Genomic DNA, 14,174 nt, shown 5'->3' with positions numbered 1-14,174 from the left:
TGCTGGATATATCCTACTTTAGAGCTGGTACATGGGCAGCATGGTGGTGTAGTGGTTAGCACTGTTGTCTCACAGCAAGAAGGTTCTGGGTTCGAACCTTGTGGCTGACTGGGGCCTTTGTGTGTGGAGTTTGCATGTTCTATTTGCCTGTGTGGGTTTCCTCCCACAGTCCAAAGATGTGGATTAGGTTAACTTGCCACTCTAAATTGCTCATAGGTGTGAGTGTGAATGGTTGTTCATATCTGTGTTAGCCCTGTGATAAATCGGTGACCTGCTCAGGGTGTTACCCTGCCTCTTGGTAGAAGTCAGCTGGGATTGGCTCCAGCTTCCCCCATGACCCTGATGGATAAGCAGTATAGAAAATGGATAGAGCTGGTGCATTTGTGTATCTGCACATTACCTGTATAAACCTTTGTATCTCATTGTTTGTCCTGGACAGTTGATAGGTGTGGGTCATTTTTCCATATCCTGACCCTGTTCAGCTGTCTGACCTTTCACCTTTCCTTCCTCTTAATGTCACCTGGGCTGTAGCATTGTAGTCACTGTTCCACCCATTGAATCTCATCTCATCTCATTATCTGTAGCCGCTTTATCCTGTTCTACAGGGTCGCAGGCAAGCTGGAGCCTATCCCAGCTGACTACTGGCGAAAGGCGGGGTACACCCTGGACAAGTCGCCAGGTCATCGCAGGGCTGACACATAGACACAGACAACCATTCACATTCACACCTACGGTCAATTTAGAGTCACCAGTTAACCTAACCTGCATGTCTTTGGACTGTGGGGGAAACCGGAGCACCCGGAGGAAACCCATGCGGACACGGGGAGAACATGCAAACTCCGCACAGAAAGGCCCTCGCCGGCCACGGGGCTCGAACCCGGACCTTCTTGCTGTGAGGCGACAGCGCTAACCACTACACCACCGTGCCGCCCCCACCCATTGAATCAGAGCACAAAATTGGTTATACCACAATGCTATTGGAATTCTCAAATTCCAATTCGTCAGAAGGTGTTGATTAACTTTCTATAAAAGCAGATCTGACAATAATGCCAGGTGTAATTCAGATTTCGCAGGTTTATATTAATGTGCTAGTTCTGGATTATCAATACTGGATTATTATTTTAGCTGATTCACAGGGACTGGATTTGTGTTGTTATTTGAGAAAGAAAAACATATAAAATATGTTTACAGTGCCCTCCAAAATGATTGGCACCCCTTGTAAAGATTAGTAAAAAGGTTTAGAAAAAAAAATCCACCTTTTGGTGAAGTCGCTTCATCTCACACTGAAAAAAATGAGAAAAGTCCAACCTTTAATTGAAAAAACTTTATTCAGAGAAAAACCAAATCCCTCGTCAATAAATAATTCTTTTTACCAAAAACACATGTGCCACTATTATTAACATCCCTGGAAATTATAGTGAACACAATGTAACTGAAGCATGTTTCCCATTTAAATTGTACATTTTTGAGTTGATTGGAGTGTGTAGGAACTTTCAAGCTGTAATCCGTGACTTCCTGATTAACTGGGGTACAAATATGAGGTGACACAGAGGCCAAATTCCATTAGTCATCCATCAACATGGGAAAGATAAAAGAACACACAAACCAAATGAGGGAGAAGCGTGTTGACCTTCATAAGTTGGGGAACGGTTATAAAAAAAAAAATAGCTACTTGCCTGAAAATGCTCATTTCTACTATTAGGGCAGGGGTTTTCAAAGTGTGGGAGAGTCAGCCCCCCCTCAGAGAGCAAATAAACAACAGCCCCCCCCCCCCCCCCCCCCCCCCCAAGTTTTGTTGTTGCTATACTTAATGTTCTATTCGTATTTAAAAAAAAATGGTTGTTGTACACATTTTTTTCTTTTACACATTTTAAACAGGGCGGCACGGTGGTGTAGTGGTTAGCGCTGTCGCCTCACAGCAAGAAGGTCCGGGTTCGAGCCCCATGGCTGGCGAGGGCCTTTCTGTGTGGAGTTTGCATGTTCTCCCCGTGTCCGTGTGGGTTTCCTCCGGGTGCTCCGGTTTCCCCCACAGTCCAAAGACATGCAGGTTAGGTTAACTGGTGACTCTAAATTGACCGTAGGTGTGAATGTGAGTGTGAATGGTTGTCTGTGTCTATGTGTCAGCCCTGTGATGACCTGGCGACTTGTCCAGGGTGTACCCCGCCTTTCGCCTGTAGTCAGCTGGGATAGGCTCCAGCTTGCCTGCGACCCTGTAGAACAGGATAAAGCGGCTAGAGATAATGAGATGAGATCTTGTTTTACACATTTTAAACATCTCATAGCATTGTTAGCTAGCACCTCTTGGCAGACAACACACTGTGGCAGTGGAGCATCTTCAGATTCAGTCCATGAAAATCCAAACTTTAAATAATCGTGGTCATACTTCCTTCTTTTTATGCTTGGCCCAGACTCTGTCTCCTCTTTCACTGTAGCTTTAGGCACTAAAAATCGATCCATTTTGTCTCTGGCAAAGGCTAGCTGAAGTTCGCTAAATGTCCGCAATAGTAACTTATTCTGGTTTATTTTTCCTCACGTTGCGCCCCCCCCCCCCCGAAGAACTCTGGCGCCCCCTAGGGAAGGCGCGCCCCACACTTTGAAAAGCCCTGTATTAGGGCAATAATAAAAAAAAGTGGACACCACCTGGAACTGTTACAAACTTGCCTGGAAGAGGACCCAAGTTTATTTTGCCCCCATGTACAGTTAGGATGATGGTAAGAGAGGCAAAAAAAAAAAAAAATCCCCAATGATCACTTTTGGTGAATAACAGCAAAAAGTAAAGTCTTGGGGTTTCCAAGTCTCCAAAACCACCATCAGACCTTTTGGTACATCAGACCATACCTCTATACCAACAGATTATTTGGAAGGTCTACCAGAAAAAAAAAAAGCCTTTTCTGTCAGTTAAACACAAATGTAAGCACCTGAAGTTCGAGAAGCACTACTACAACTCTGACTGGAACTTTGTTCTATGGTCTGATGTACCAAAAATGGAACTTTTTGGCAATAAACACTCAAGGTGGGTTTGGCGTAAAAAAGAAGGACAGGTATAATGAAAAGAACCCAATCCCAACTGTAAAATATGGTGGAAGTTCTGTGATGTTTTGGGGCTGTTTTTTCTCCAAAGACCCTGGAAACCTTTTTAGTGTACAGTACATGGCGTCATGGACTCCATGAAATACCGGGACATTTTAAATCAAAATCTGGCTGCCTCTGCCAGGAAACTAAAACTGAGTAGTCATTGGATCTTCCAGCAGGACAGTGATCCGAAGCACATGTCCAAATCAACACAAAAATGGTTGTCTGACCACAGAATCAAGCTTCTGCCCTGGCCATCTCAGTCCCCTGACCTGGACCCCATTGAAAACCTGTGGGCTGAGCTGAAGAGGAGAGAGCACAAGGAGAGGGCTGAGGACCCTGGATGATCTGGAGAGATTGTGTAAAAAGGAATAGTCTAAGATGCTCTGCTCTGTATCTCCAACCTTATAAAATGTTATAGGAGACTCAGTGCTGTTTTACTGGCAAAGGGAGGTTGTACAAAGTATTAAATGCTGGGGTGCCAATGATAGTGGCATGTGTTTTTGTTGAAAATAATTATTTCTTGATGAGGGATTTGTTTTGCTCTGAATAAACTTCTTTCAATTGAAAATTGGATTTTTATCCCCCGCTGGCCAAAAGGCCCGAAGGGGAATTATGTCGTGGTGATGTCTGTCCGTCTGTCTGTCCGTCTGTCCCGGGAAGGGTGCTCACCTTCTGAAATCAACTCCTCTCGTAATTTTTGGAGGAATTTCACGAAACTTGGCAGGATTCTTTGTTATATGTTGCTACTACGCATATTGTAATTTCATTCAATTCGGTCACATTTTACTAGAGTTACAGCCCTTGATTAAAAAAATATATACTTTGACAATTTCATGAGTGTGTTTTCCTTCTGAAATCAACTCCTCTCACAATTTGTGGAGGAATTTCACCAAACTTGACAAGAGGCATTGGTACATATTGATACTACGCATACTGTAATTTTGCTCAATTCGGTCACATTTTACCAGAATTACAGCCCTTGATTAACAACCTTGCACTTTCACAATTTCATGAAGGTGTGCTTGCCTTCTGACATCAACTCCTCTCACAATTTTTGGACGCATTTCTCGAAGCTTGGCAGAATGCCTTGTTATATGACAGTAATATGCATATTGTGATTTAATTTCGTTTGTGAAAATTTTACCAGAGTTTTGACCCTTGATTAAATAACTTGTACTTTGACGATTTCATGAGGGTGTACGTTCTTCTGAAATCAACTCCTCTCACAGTTTGTGGAGGAATTTCACAAAACTTGGTAAAAGGCTTTGTTATATGACAGTTATACACATATTGAAATTTCGCTTAATTTGGGCAAATTTTACCAGAGTTATACCCTTGATTATTAGCAAACTTGTACTTTGACAATTTCATCAAGGTGTGCTTGCTTTCTGAAATTGACTTCCCTCACAGTTATTATCCCTCTCTGGCCGAAAGGCCCGAAGAGAGATTATGTCGTGGCGATGTCCATCCGTCCATCTGTCCCAGGAAGGGTACTCACTTTCTGAAATCAACTCTTCTCACAATGTTTGGAGGAATTTCATGAAACTTGACAGGATTCTTTGTTATATGTTGGTAATACACATATCGCAATTTCGTTCAATTAAGTCGCATTTTACCAGAGTTATGGCATAGTTGCCAGCGCAGGATATTGTGCTCTTAGAGCACTCTTATTCTAAATTCTTTTTTTCAGTGTGAGATGAAGATACTTCACCAAAAGGTGGATTTTTTTTCTAACCCTTTTTACTAATTTTTACGGGGGGGGCAATAATCATGGAGGGCACTAAAACATATATAATTAATACTGCAGTCTTTTAATTAGGATGTTTATTTAACATTTTTGAACGAGTCTTTTCAGGGCTACTACTACTACAAAAACAAACAAACAAACAAACAAACAAACAAACAAACAGTTATCAAGTTATGTTAACAAGACACCAGAAAGCATAAAGCCCCTGTTCTGAAAACTTTCCTGTTGCAGAAAATTGTCCATTACAAAGCACTGACATGGAAGTCTCCTTCCATAAATGTTAACTAAATGTCTCCTCACCACGGGCGATTGCTCTAAGACAACGAGGGAGGCTCAGCCTCCTCTAAAAATGATGAACATCGTGTAGGATGAATTGCGCTAGGTGTTAAAAAGGGCCACTTTCCTTTAAGACACTGTACCTTTAAGGCATGGACTAAGCGGCAGCGCGAGTTAATAGTGCTAGTTCATAGCGCGAGGAGAGAGCAAAAACTGCAGCGCGGCTCGAAGATGCAACTAGGACTTTAAGTTTATAGTCAATTTGTGTTCTATCATTTTGTTTGTTCCTCCACGAAGTGTGCGTCTCTAAAACCACACACACACCACCACAGACAAACAGACAGTATACAAATACCAGTGACATTGCAATTGTATGGGAAGATTAAAGGACATTTATTTGAAAGAAAGTTGGATCCCTTTATGTTGAACTCCATATTAAGAGTCCTGATCGACTCTCAACAGCGTCTGAACAATCCAAACCAGCTTACATTAATACCCATCAACAATTTTGGTCCTTCGAGCCGGATAAAGCAGATAGCTGTTTGAAGATGGAATATCCTGAGTCACAACCCAACTCCAGATCTGCATCACCAGCAAGCCAAATCGAGCCAGTAAACCATCCCATTCTTCCTCAAGCCAGAGAACTGATGCAGAACTACATGGGTGACACAGAGAAGAACCGCCTGTTGTCTAAGATACACACCACGCGTCAGCAAACCCACGAAACCCACATCACTCTGAGTAATCAGAACAACGCGATGTCTGAGTTAGTTGCTGCCGTACAAGAAGTCAGGCAACAAAATGTCACTCTCCAGCAACAGTTTGAGGACCTCATGAGTGAGCTAAGATCTCCACGCCCTCATACCACCCCAGTGTTATCACAACCGTCTCTGCTGCCGAAGTCTGAGGTGTACAGCCACCCAACATCCCGCCGGACAGAAGCGCCTGGTTCTGAGTATGAACATTCCTACAATCATCATCTCGACCGCCACTACAGTGTAGCAAGTGACCACACCCCTCTCCAATCCTCACAGCATCCAAGAGAAAGCTACGCTCTCCGTTCTAGCATCACTGGTGGAGACCGGTATGGTCAGAGAAGGGAAACACATTCCTTACATACAGACTACGGCACAAGAGGCAATGGCGCTTTCGCCACAGAACCCGGTTACCCCTTCTCTCGTTCTCGTCGTATGGATATGTCGCCTACATGTGAGAGCACATACAGAGGGCCCAAAGCAACTATACCGTGCATGACTTCACCTGACTCAAGACAGTTTTCCAGGATGAAGACGGCACTGGAGAATCTTCTGCCAGATGACGCCACAGAGAGATATAAATACCAGATCCTCACTGACCACCTCAAATGTGAGGAGGCCCTTCTCGTGGCAGATTCATATCTTAACTCCAGGCACCCATACACAGATACTATGCTGGCTCTCACCAAGATGTATGGGCAACCACACAAACTGGCCCTACAGCGGATATCAGAGATGATGGATGGCCCAAGTATCCGTACTGGTGATGTGAAGTCCTTCAGCATGTTCGCTCTACAAGTACGCTCCCTAGTAGGCATGCTGGAACAGCTGGGGAGAGGAGGCGATGTAGAACTACTATGTGGTTCCCATGTGTCAAGGCTACTAAGTAAGCTACCTTATGACCTTACCTACAGTTTTAAGAGGTACATCCATCCCAGGAGAGTGGAAATCCCTACCCTGGTCGACTTCGCTGAGTGGCTTGAATATGAGCTCGAAATCCAAGATGACAACGGGAAGCCCCGTGGTAAGAATGAAGAGCCCTATAACAGGAAGAGAGATCAGAAGCGAGAGTTCAACCACGGTAATAAGACCACGACTGTTCTCCTGGGTACGGAATCCACCTCCAAGCCCAGTACATCGGTAGCGTCCTCGGCAGTTGAGCCTTCAGCCAGTAAAGCCACCAAGGAGCAGAAGGGAAAGGCCTACTGTCCATATTGTGACAATGACAAACACTTTCTTAATAGCTGCGCTAACTTCAAGCAACTTAGCAAAGAACAGAAGGTGTCATGGATAAAGGGCAATAACCGGTGTTGGCGTTGTGGCCGTGGCCACCAAGCTGCTAAATGCACTCTGAAGGCGCCCTGCAAGACGTGCAACAGGAGACATCTGCTTGTTCTGCATGAGGTTAACGATAGAGCAGAGCATGAGGCTCAACCCCCAGCAGAAGTCCGAGCAGAGAGCTGCCTCGCAAATACGGTTAACAAAGTTTTGTATGTCGACCGCCCCACATATGACTGTAAGGTGCTACTGAAGATCAGTAAAGTCATCATTAGGAACGGGAACCAATCCATGGAGGCTTACGCTGTCCTAGATGATGGTTCGGAGAGGACGATTCTCCTCCATTCTGCAGTACAGAAACTAGGCCTTGTAGGCTAACCAGAGAAGTTGGCCCTCCGCACAGTCAGACAGGAGCTACAGGTCCTCCATGGGGCGGCCATATCGTTCACTATATCCCCAGCTTCAGAGCCCAAGAAGAGGTATGAGATACAGAACGCATTCTCTGCTGAGCAGCTAGGACTAGCTGAACACACCCATCCTGTGAGCACCCTCCAGCAAAGATACAAGCACCTGGCTGGGCTGCCCCTCCAGTCCTTGAATCAAGTACACCCTATGTTATTGATTGGCTCTGACTACACTCACCTTATCACGCCGATAGAGCCCGTACGACTAGGCCCTCCAGGGGGACCTGCCGCCGTGAGGACACGCTTAGGATGGACGTTGCAAGGACCAGCACAAGACATCAACCTCAGTCATGGAGCACCACAGTGCCTCTTCACAACAGCAGCTTCTACACCTGATCTGTTCTCATGTGTTGAGAAACTGTGGCAGTTAGACGTGATTCCTTATCGCAACGAGAAGGTGGTCGTTAGGTCACGTCAAGATCAAGAAGCCATGACTCTGCTCCAAGAGCAGACCGAGAGAGTGGATATCTGTGGTGTGAAACGGTACGCCACACCCCTCCTCAGAGTTAAGAACATGCCCCGATTACATGCCTCACCAGAGGCTGTGCTGCCGCACCTGAAGGGTATCGAGCGCCGGTTGGCAAAATCTCCGGAGCAAGCTGCAGCATACCAAGCAGAGATTCACAAGCTAGAGGAAACAGGATATGCTGTAAAGCTGGAGCCACATCAGATCGAAGGCACCGAGGAGGCATGGTATATACCACACCATATAGTCCAGCACAATGGAAAGAACCGGGTGGTCTATAACTGCTCCTTCCAGTACCAAGGCCTTAACCTGAATGATTTTCTACTTCCTGGCCCTGCTCTAGGCTCCTCTCTGTTGGCTGTACTGCTGCGCTTCCGACAACATGCAATCGCCTTCAGCAGTGACATACGTGCCATGTTCCACCAGGTACGGCTGCTCCCCTCTGACAGACCACTGCTGCGGTTCCTTTGGAGGGACCTGAATCGTGACCGTGCACCAGATGTTTACGAGTGGCAGGTACTCCCTTTCGGCACAACCTGTAGCCCTTGTTGTGCGACATATGCCTTACAGAGGCACGTGCATGATACCACTGAACCAGGGGACGAAGTTCGAGCTGTCATCGACCAGTCCTTCTATGTGGATAACTGTCTACATAGCCTTACCTCGCAAGAAGCAGCCAAAGCCCTTGTGGACAGACTCCAACATCTTTTGGCCGAAGGAGGCTTTGAGCTCAGGCAGTGGGCCAGCAATGACCCATTTATCATCAGCCACCTTCCCCCTGATGTGAAGTCCACCAGCTGTGAGCTGTGGCGTAGCCATGGCCAGACAGATGTACAGGAGCCAGCCCTTGGCCTACACTGGAATTGTAAGTCAGACACGCTCTCGTACAAGACCCGCAAGGTGGAATATTCTGTTGTCACCATGAGGAACATATACAAGGTTCTAGCTAGCCAATATGATCCCCTCGGATACTTGGTACCATACACGACGAGAGCTAAGGTCCTGGTGCAGCGTTTATGGGACAAGAAGCGTGACTGGGACGATCCTCAGTTGCCTGAAAAGCTACTGGACTCCTGGCATTCCTGGGAAGCAGAGTTGGAACATCTCCCTGAGATAACACTTCCCAGGTGCTACTCTACACCAAGAATGGACCGTTCAAGCAGCATACGAGACATCCATGTGTTCTGTGACGCCTCAGAACAGGCTTATGGTTCTGTTGCATATATCAGAACCGAGGATCCAGATGGTGAAGTCAAGATCTCCTTCCTTGCTGCACGGTCCCGGGTGGCACCTTGTAAACAGCAGTCTATTCCAAGACTCGAGCTTTGTGCGGCTCTCACTGGAGCACAGCTCCTAAAGGTCATACTAACAGAGCTGACCCTCCCAATCAACTCCAGCACGCTCTGGTCAGACTCTTTGACCGTCCTCACCTGGCTGCTGTCAGATTCCTGCCGCTACAAGGTCTTCGTGGGCACGCGTGTAGCGGAGATTCAGGAGTTGACAGGATCTGCCTCCTGGCGTTATGTCCCAACTGGGGACAATCCAGCCGACGATATAACCAGAGGTCTCTCTCTTAAAGTCATGTGTGACGACCATCGGTGGGCTTATGGTCCCACATTCCTGAAGTCACAACCTGCTCAGTGGCCTGACCAACCATCTTTCGTAATTCAGGAACCAGAGTGCGAGTTGAAACGGGCTACGATAGCAACGGAAATGGTCCTGGCAACCGTGGCCTCACCGCTCCCAGATCCAGAGCAACATCTCGCCTTAGGTGACTATCTGCAAGCTGTTGCCCATCAGCTTCACGGGGCGGCCAGCCCTAACGTTCCCCTCACCGCGGATGCCTACAAGTCTGCTGAGCTAGAAGTTCTGCAACAGGCCCAAAGAGACTCGTTCCCTAATGAGACTGCCCTGCTCAAAGCCGGTAAGCCAGTAGCAAAGTCAAGCCGTCTCCTGTCGCTCGCCCCGGAGCTAGATGAGGCTACTGGTCTGATACGGGTTGGTGGTCGGTTACGCCGCAGCACTGACCTTGCCTCAGATGAAGTTCACCCTATCGTCCTCGACCCTAAGCACCCTTTCACCAAATTGATCATCCAGGACTATGATGAGAAGTTGTGTCATCCTGGGCCGGAGAGGGTATTCACCGAGATCCGAAGACGCTACTGGGTATTGCATGGGCGTGAGGCAGTGCGTCGACACCAGAAGAGCTGTGTCACATGTCGAAAATGGAGAGGACGTACAAACCCACCAAGGATGGCTGACCTTCCACCATCGCGGCAACGCATCTTCAAGCCCCCCTTCTACTCTACTGGTGTAGATTGTTTCGGGCCCTTTGTTATCAAGATTGGTCGTAGGAACGAGAAGAGGTGGGGGATACTTTCAAATGTATGACCACCCGTGCTGTCCATCTAGATCTACTCAGTAATATGGATGGTGACACCTTCTTGATGGCTCTGAGGCGCTTTATAGCGCGACGAGGAAAACCCTATGAGCTCTTGTGCGACCAGGGCACAAACTTCAGAGGTGGAGAGAAAGAGCTCCGGCAGGCCTTTGCCGCTCTCCATCCGGAGCTCCAAGACCAATTGGCCAGCGAGCAAATCAGATTCGTCTTCAACCCCCCAGCAGCTCCTCATTTTGGAGGTTGCTGGGAGAGAGAGATCCGTTCTCTCAAAGCAGCACTCCGTGTCACCATAGGGGCTCAGACTGTATCTGAAGAGGTGCTACGCACCGTCCTCGTTGAAATCGAGGGAATCTTGAATTCCAAACCCCTTGGGTATACCTCATCGGATATAGCTGATCCTGATCCAATCACCCCCAACTGTCTCTTGATGGGACGGCGGGATACTTCCCTACCCCAGGTCGTGTATGAGGGTCCAGACATGTTGGGTCGAAGAAGATGGAAACACAGCCAAATATTAGCAGATCACTTCTGGAAGCACTTCCTTACGCACTACCTTCCAGGGCTCCAGGCTCGTCAGAAGTGGCGGACCGATACGGCGGAGCTACAAGTAGGTGAAGTCGTCATGATTGTCGACAATCAACTGCCCCGTGCTCTCTGGCCAGTAGGAAAGGTCGTTCAAGTTTTCCCAGGAGCTGACAAGAGAATCAGATCAGCGGAGGTGTCAGTGAAGGACAAGAAGTATGTTCGGCCTGTAGCAAGACTGATCAGTCTTCCTGTGCTTCCAGAGGAGAACTGATTGAAGCCCTTTTTTTTGGGTGCGAATTCCCTCCGTGAATTCGGGGGCGGCTGTTAAAAAGGGCCACTTTCCTTTAAGACACTGTACCTTTAAGGCATGGACTAAGCGGCAGCGCGAGTTAATAGTGCTAGTTCATAGCGCGAGGAGAGAGCAAAAACTGCAGCGCGGCTCGAAGATGCAACTAGGACTTTAAGTTTATAGTCAATTTGTGTTCTATCATTTTGTTTGTTCCTCCACGAAGTGTGCGTCTCTAAAACCACACACACACCACCACAGACAAACAGACAGTATACAAATACCAGTGACATTGCAATTGTATGGGAAGATTAAAGGACATTTATTTGAAAGAAAGTTGGATCCCTTTATGTTGAACTCCATATTAAGAGTCCTGATCGACTCTCAACAGCGTCTGAACAATCCAAACCAGCTTACATTAATACCCATCAACACTAGGCTTATGTTATAGCCGGCCTTATAACATTGCTATTTCAGATCCAGAATCATAGAAATATATGTGCTCAACCCAACTACAGTGCGAAATCATTCCGTTATAACTTTCCCCAGTTCACCTAATGTGTGCGTGAGTTTTTCCCCCTCGTGACAGCGCGATGCAGCCCAGCCTCAGTGGACTTCAATGGCATTTGGGAGCTATGCGCTTTTCAATCTCAAAATGCAAGACGATTATTGGACAAGTACTGTGAAAACGCCCGCCCACGGAGTCTCACAGACTCCCAGCCTCAGTGGACTTCAACGGCATTTGGGAGCTCTGCGCTTTCAATATCAAAATGCAAGATGATTATTGGACAAGTACTGCGAAAACGCCCGCCCACGGAGTCTCACGGACTCCCAGCCTCAGTGGACTTCAATGGCATTTGGGAGCTATGCGCGTTTCAATCTCAAAATGCAAGATGATTATTGGACAAATACTGCGAAAATGCCCGCCTACGGACTCCGAGCCTCACAGTGGGAGGGACATGGCAAAGCTTTCCACGAGGAGACTGGTGATTGGTGAAAGCGGCCGGATATTTTCTTTGATTGACAACTCGTTTCAAATATAGACAGGCAGCGGTGAATCTCAGTTCAGTCTCATGCGGATTCGCAAGTGCTGTGGTGTATTGTAAGAGCTCAGCTTACATTTCGATTTCATTCATTACATATGGTTTCTACCAGCTTTTTTAGTTTGTATATATTTTCATTGTAAATAAAGTGTAAATATAGTGTTGTCAAGTTTGCTATCTTAGTTCCAGAAATTTCGTTTATTTGAGTGACTGAACTTGAGGGGGCTAGTCAGCTAGCAAGAAAGCTGCACACGGATGCCAAGCATTGCTGATTTAATTTTGGCGAAGCCATTTGCCAGTCTTCCTTTCGAGGAAAAAAATAAAATTAAAGAGCAGGGTAGACCAACGCCTCAAATTGACTTGGTGAAAAAGGTAGGGAATAATACTCGTTCCTTTCAGCTCTCCTGGTACGAGAAAGTGAATTGGCTAACAGCAAGTGACCCACATCAACAACAGTAAATAGGCTACTTTAGTAACATGTCATGGATGGACCAAAATATAGAATCTATTTGAAATGTTTATGCTGAGTATATTATATTGGAATATATATTTCTCTGGATATGAATTAAACACAGCTACAATTTGGAAAACATTTTTAAACAAAAACACAGCTGAGAACATTTCACACTACAGACCTGGATATTAAAAGTGAAGGGTTGTCAAAATTGTCAATAAAACATTTCTCAGTCAAAATAAGTAAAATATAGGGAAAGTGTCATTGAATGAAATGTGCGGCACCCAGCTCTATGTTTGGCTCCCCAAGGTCAGTGCTTGTGCCTATTCCAGAACACTCTGCTGTTACTGCTGAGGTTCCTGACAAAGAGCTGCTTTCAATAATGACCAATTTTTAAACAGCATGCCACAATTTTAAAATATAAAATGTTAAAATATATCCCCCCCCCCCAACACCACCATCATGTATATTGGACAGTAGGCTAATGGGCCAAAAGAACCTGTTATTTCACAGTTTGTGACCCTGCCAACAATCAGCCAGATCAGAGGCAAGAGTATGGACAAAATTTATGTTTTTTCTTTTTTCTTTTAAAATCTGGAAATATCGTAACCGACCAGCCTCCCCTGTTTGAAAGACTACCAGCGGCCACTGCTCCTCACAGACAAAAACAAACAAACAAACAAACAAACAAACAAACAAACGGAAAAAACTCAAATCGCCATATCAACAATTAGTTTGTGTGATTTATCCAATGTAAAAGTCCCAGGGAATGAGTAGTATAACATTCTTTTATTTTCTAGTATATACCGTATACATTAACATAGCTGTTTCCAGCAAGTGTGTTTTGTCTTGGTATTGTGTGTATGCTTTGTGTTTTGGGAGTATCCCATAATCAGAGTTAAATGCAGAACAAAAAAGGTGTATTTTCGGTACACATAGTGTAATAAGGCTGAGCGTGTTTTGCAATGCGTGCTACTGCAGTAGACCAGATTAGCACAGGCCTCTCCCATTCTCTCCTGCAATAATGGTCGTTAGGAAACAGAGCGGACAGGAAAGGCAGACACTGTGAGGAAGAATAGAGGGATATCCCTTTACTAGGCTCCCTCCTTTTCCCTTTGGAACTGGGTTTAGCAAGGGGAAAGGCAGAATGGGAGGAGCTGCCTGAACCTTTCATACATCACCTTACAAAAGCTACTACACATTATGAAAGTATATGTACAGACATGGGCGACTCAAACGTATGTGAGTACACATGCAAGCATGATTCCCCAGATACATGGACCTTACTTTCAGCTGATATTTCTGTTGTTTCAGTCTCAGGAAGCAATTATTGGTCTCTTTAATTGTTGGATGATATTACTAATCACGGATCATCTTAAATTGCTTTTAGTTATGCATAATTCA

The 14,174-nt window shown here is 45.9% G+C and overlaps 1 protein-coding gene across 4 annotated transcripts in view; it reads left to right on the top strand.

Moving 5' to 3' along the window:
- The window catches only part of mtss1la (MTSS I-BAR domain containing 2a), an 89,762-nt gene that overhangs the window by 48,215 nt on the left and 27,373 nt on the right, over nt 1-14,174 (top strand). The window lies entirely within an intron of this gene.

Source organism: Neoarius graeffei, chromosome 6 (genome assembly GCF_027579695.1).
Source record: "Neoarius graeffei isolate fNeoGra1 chromosome 6, fNeoGra1.pri, whole genome shotgun sequence".
Lineage (NCBI taxonomy): Eukaryota > Metazoa > Chordata > Actinopteri > Siluriformes > Ariidae > Neoarius > Neoarius graeffei.
Note: the sequence above shows the minus strand (reverse complement) of the source record. Positions and strands in the feature narration are given on the sequence as shown.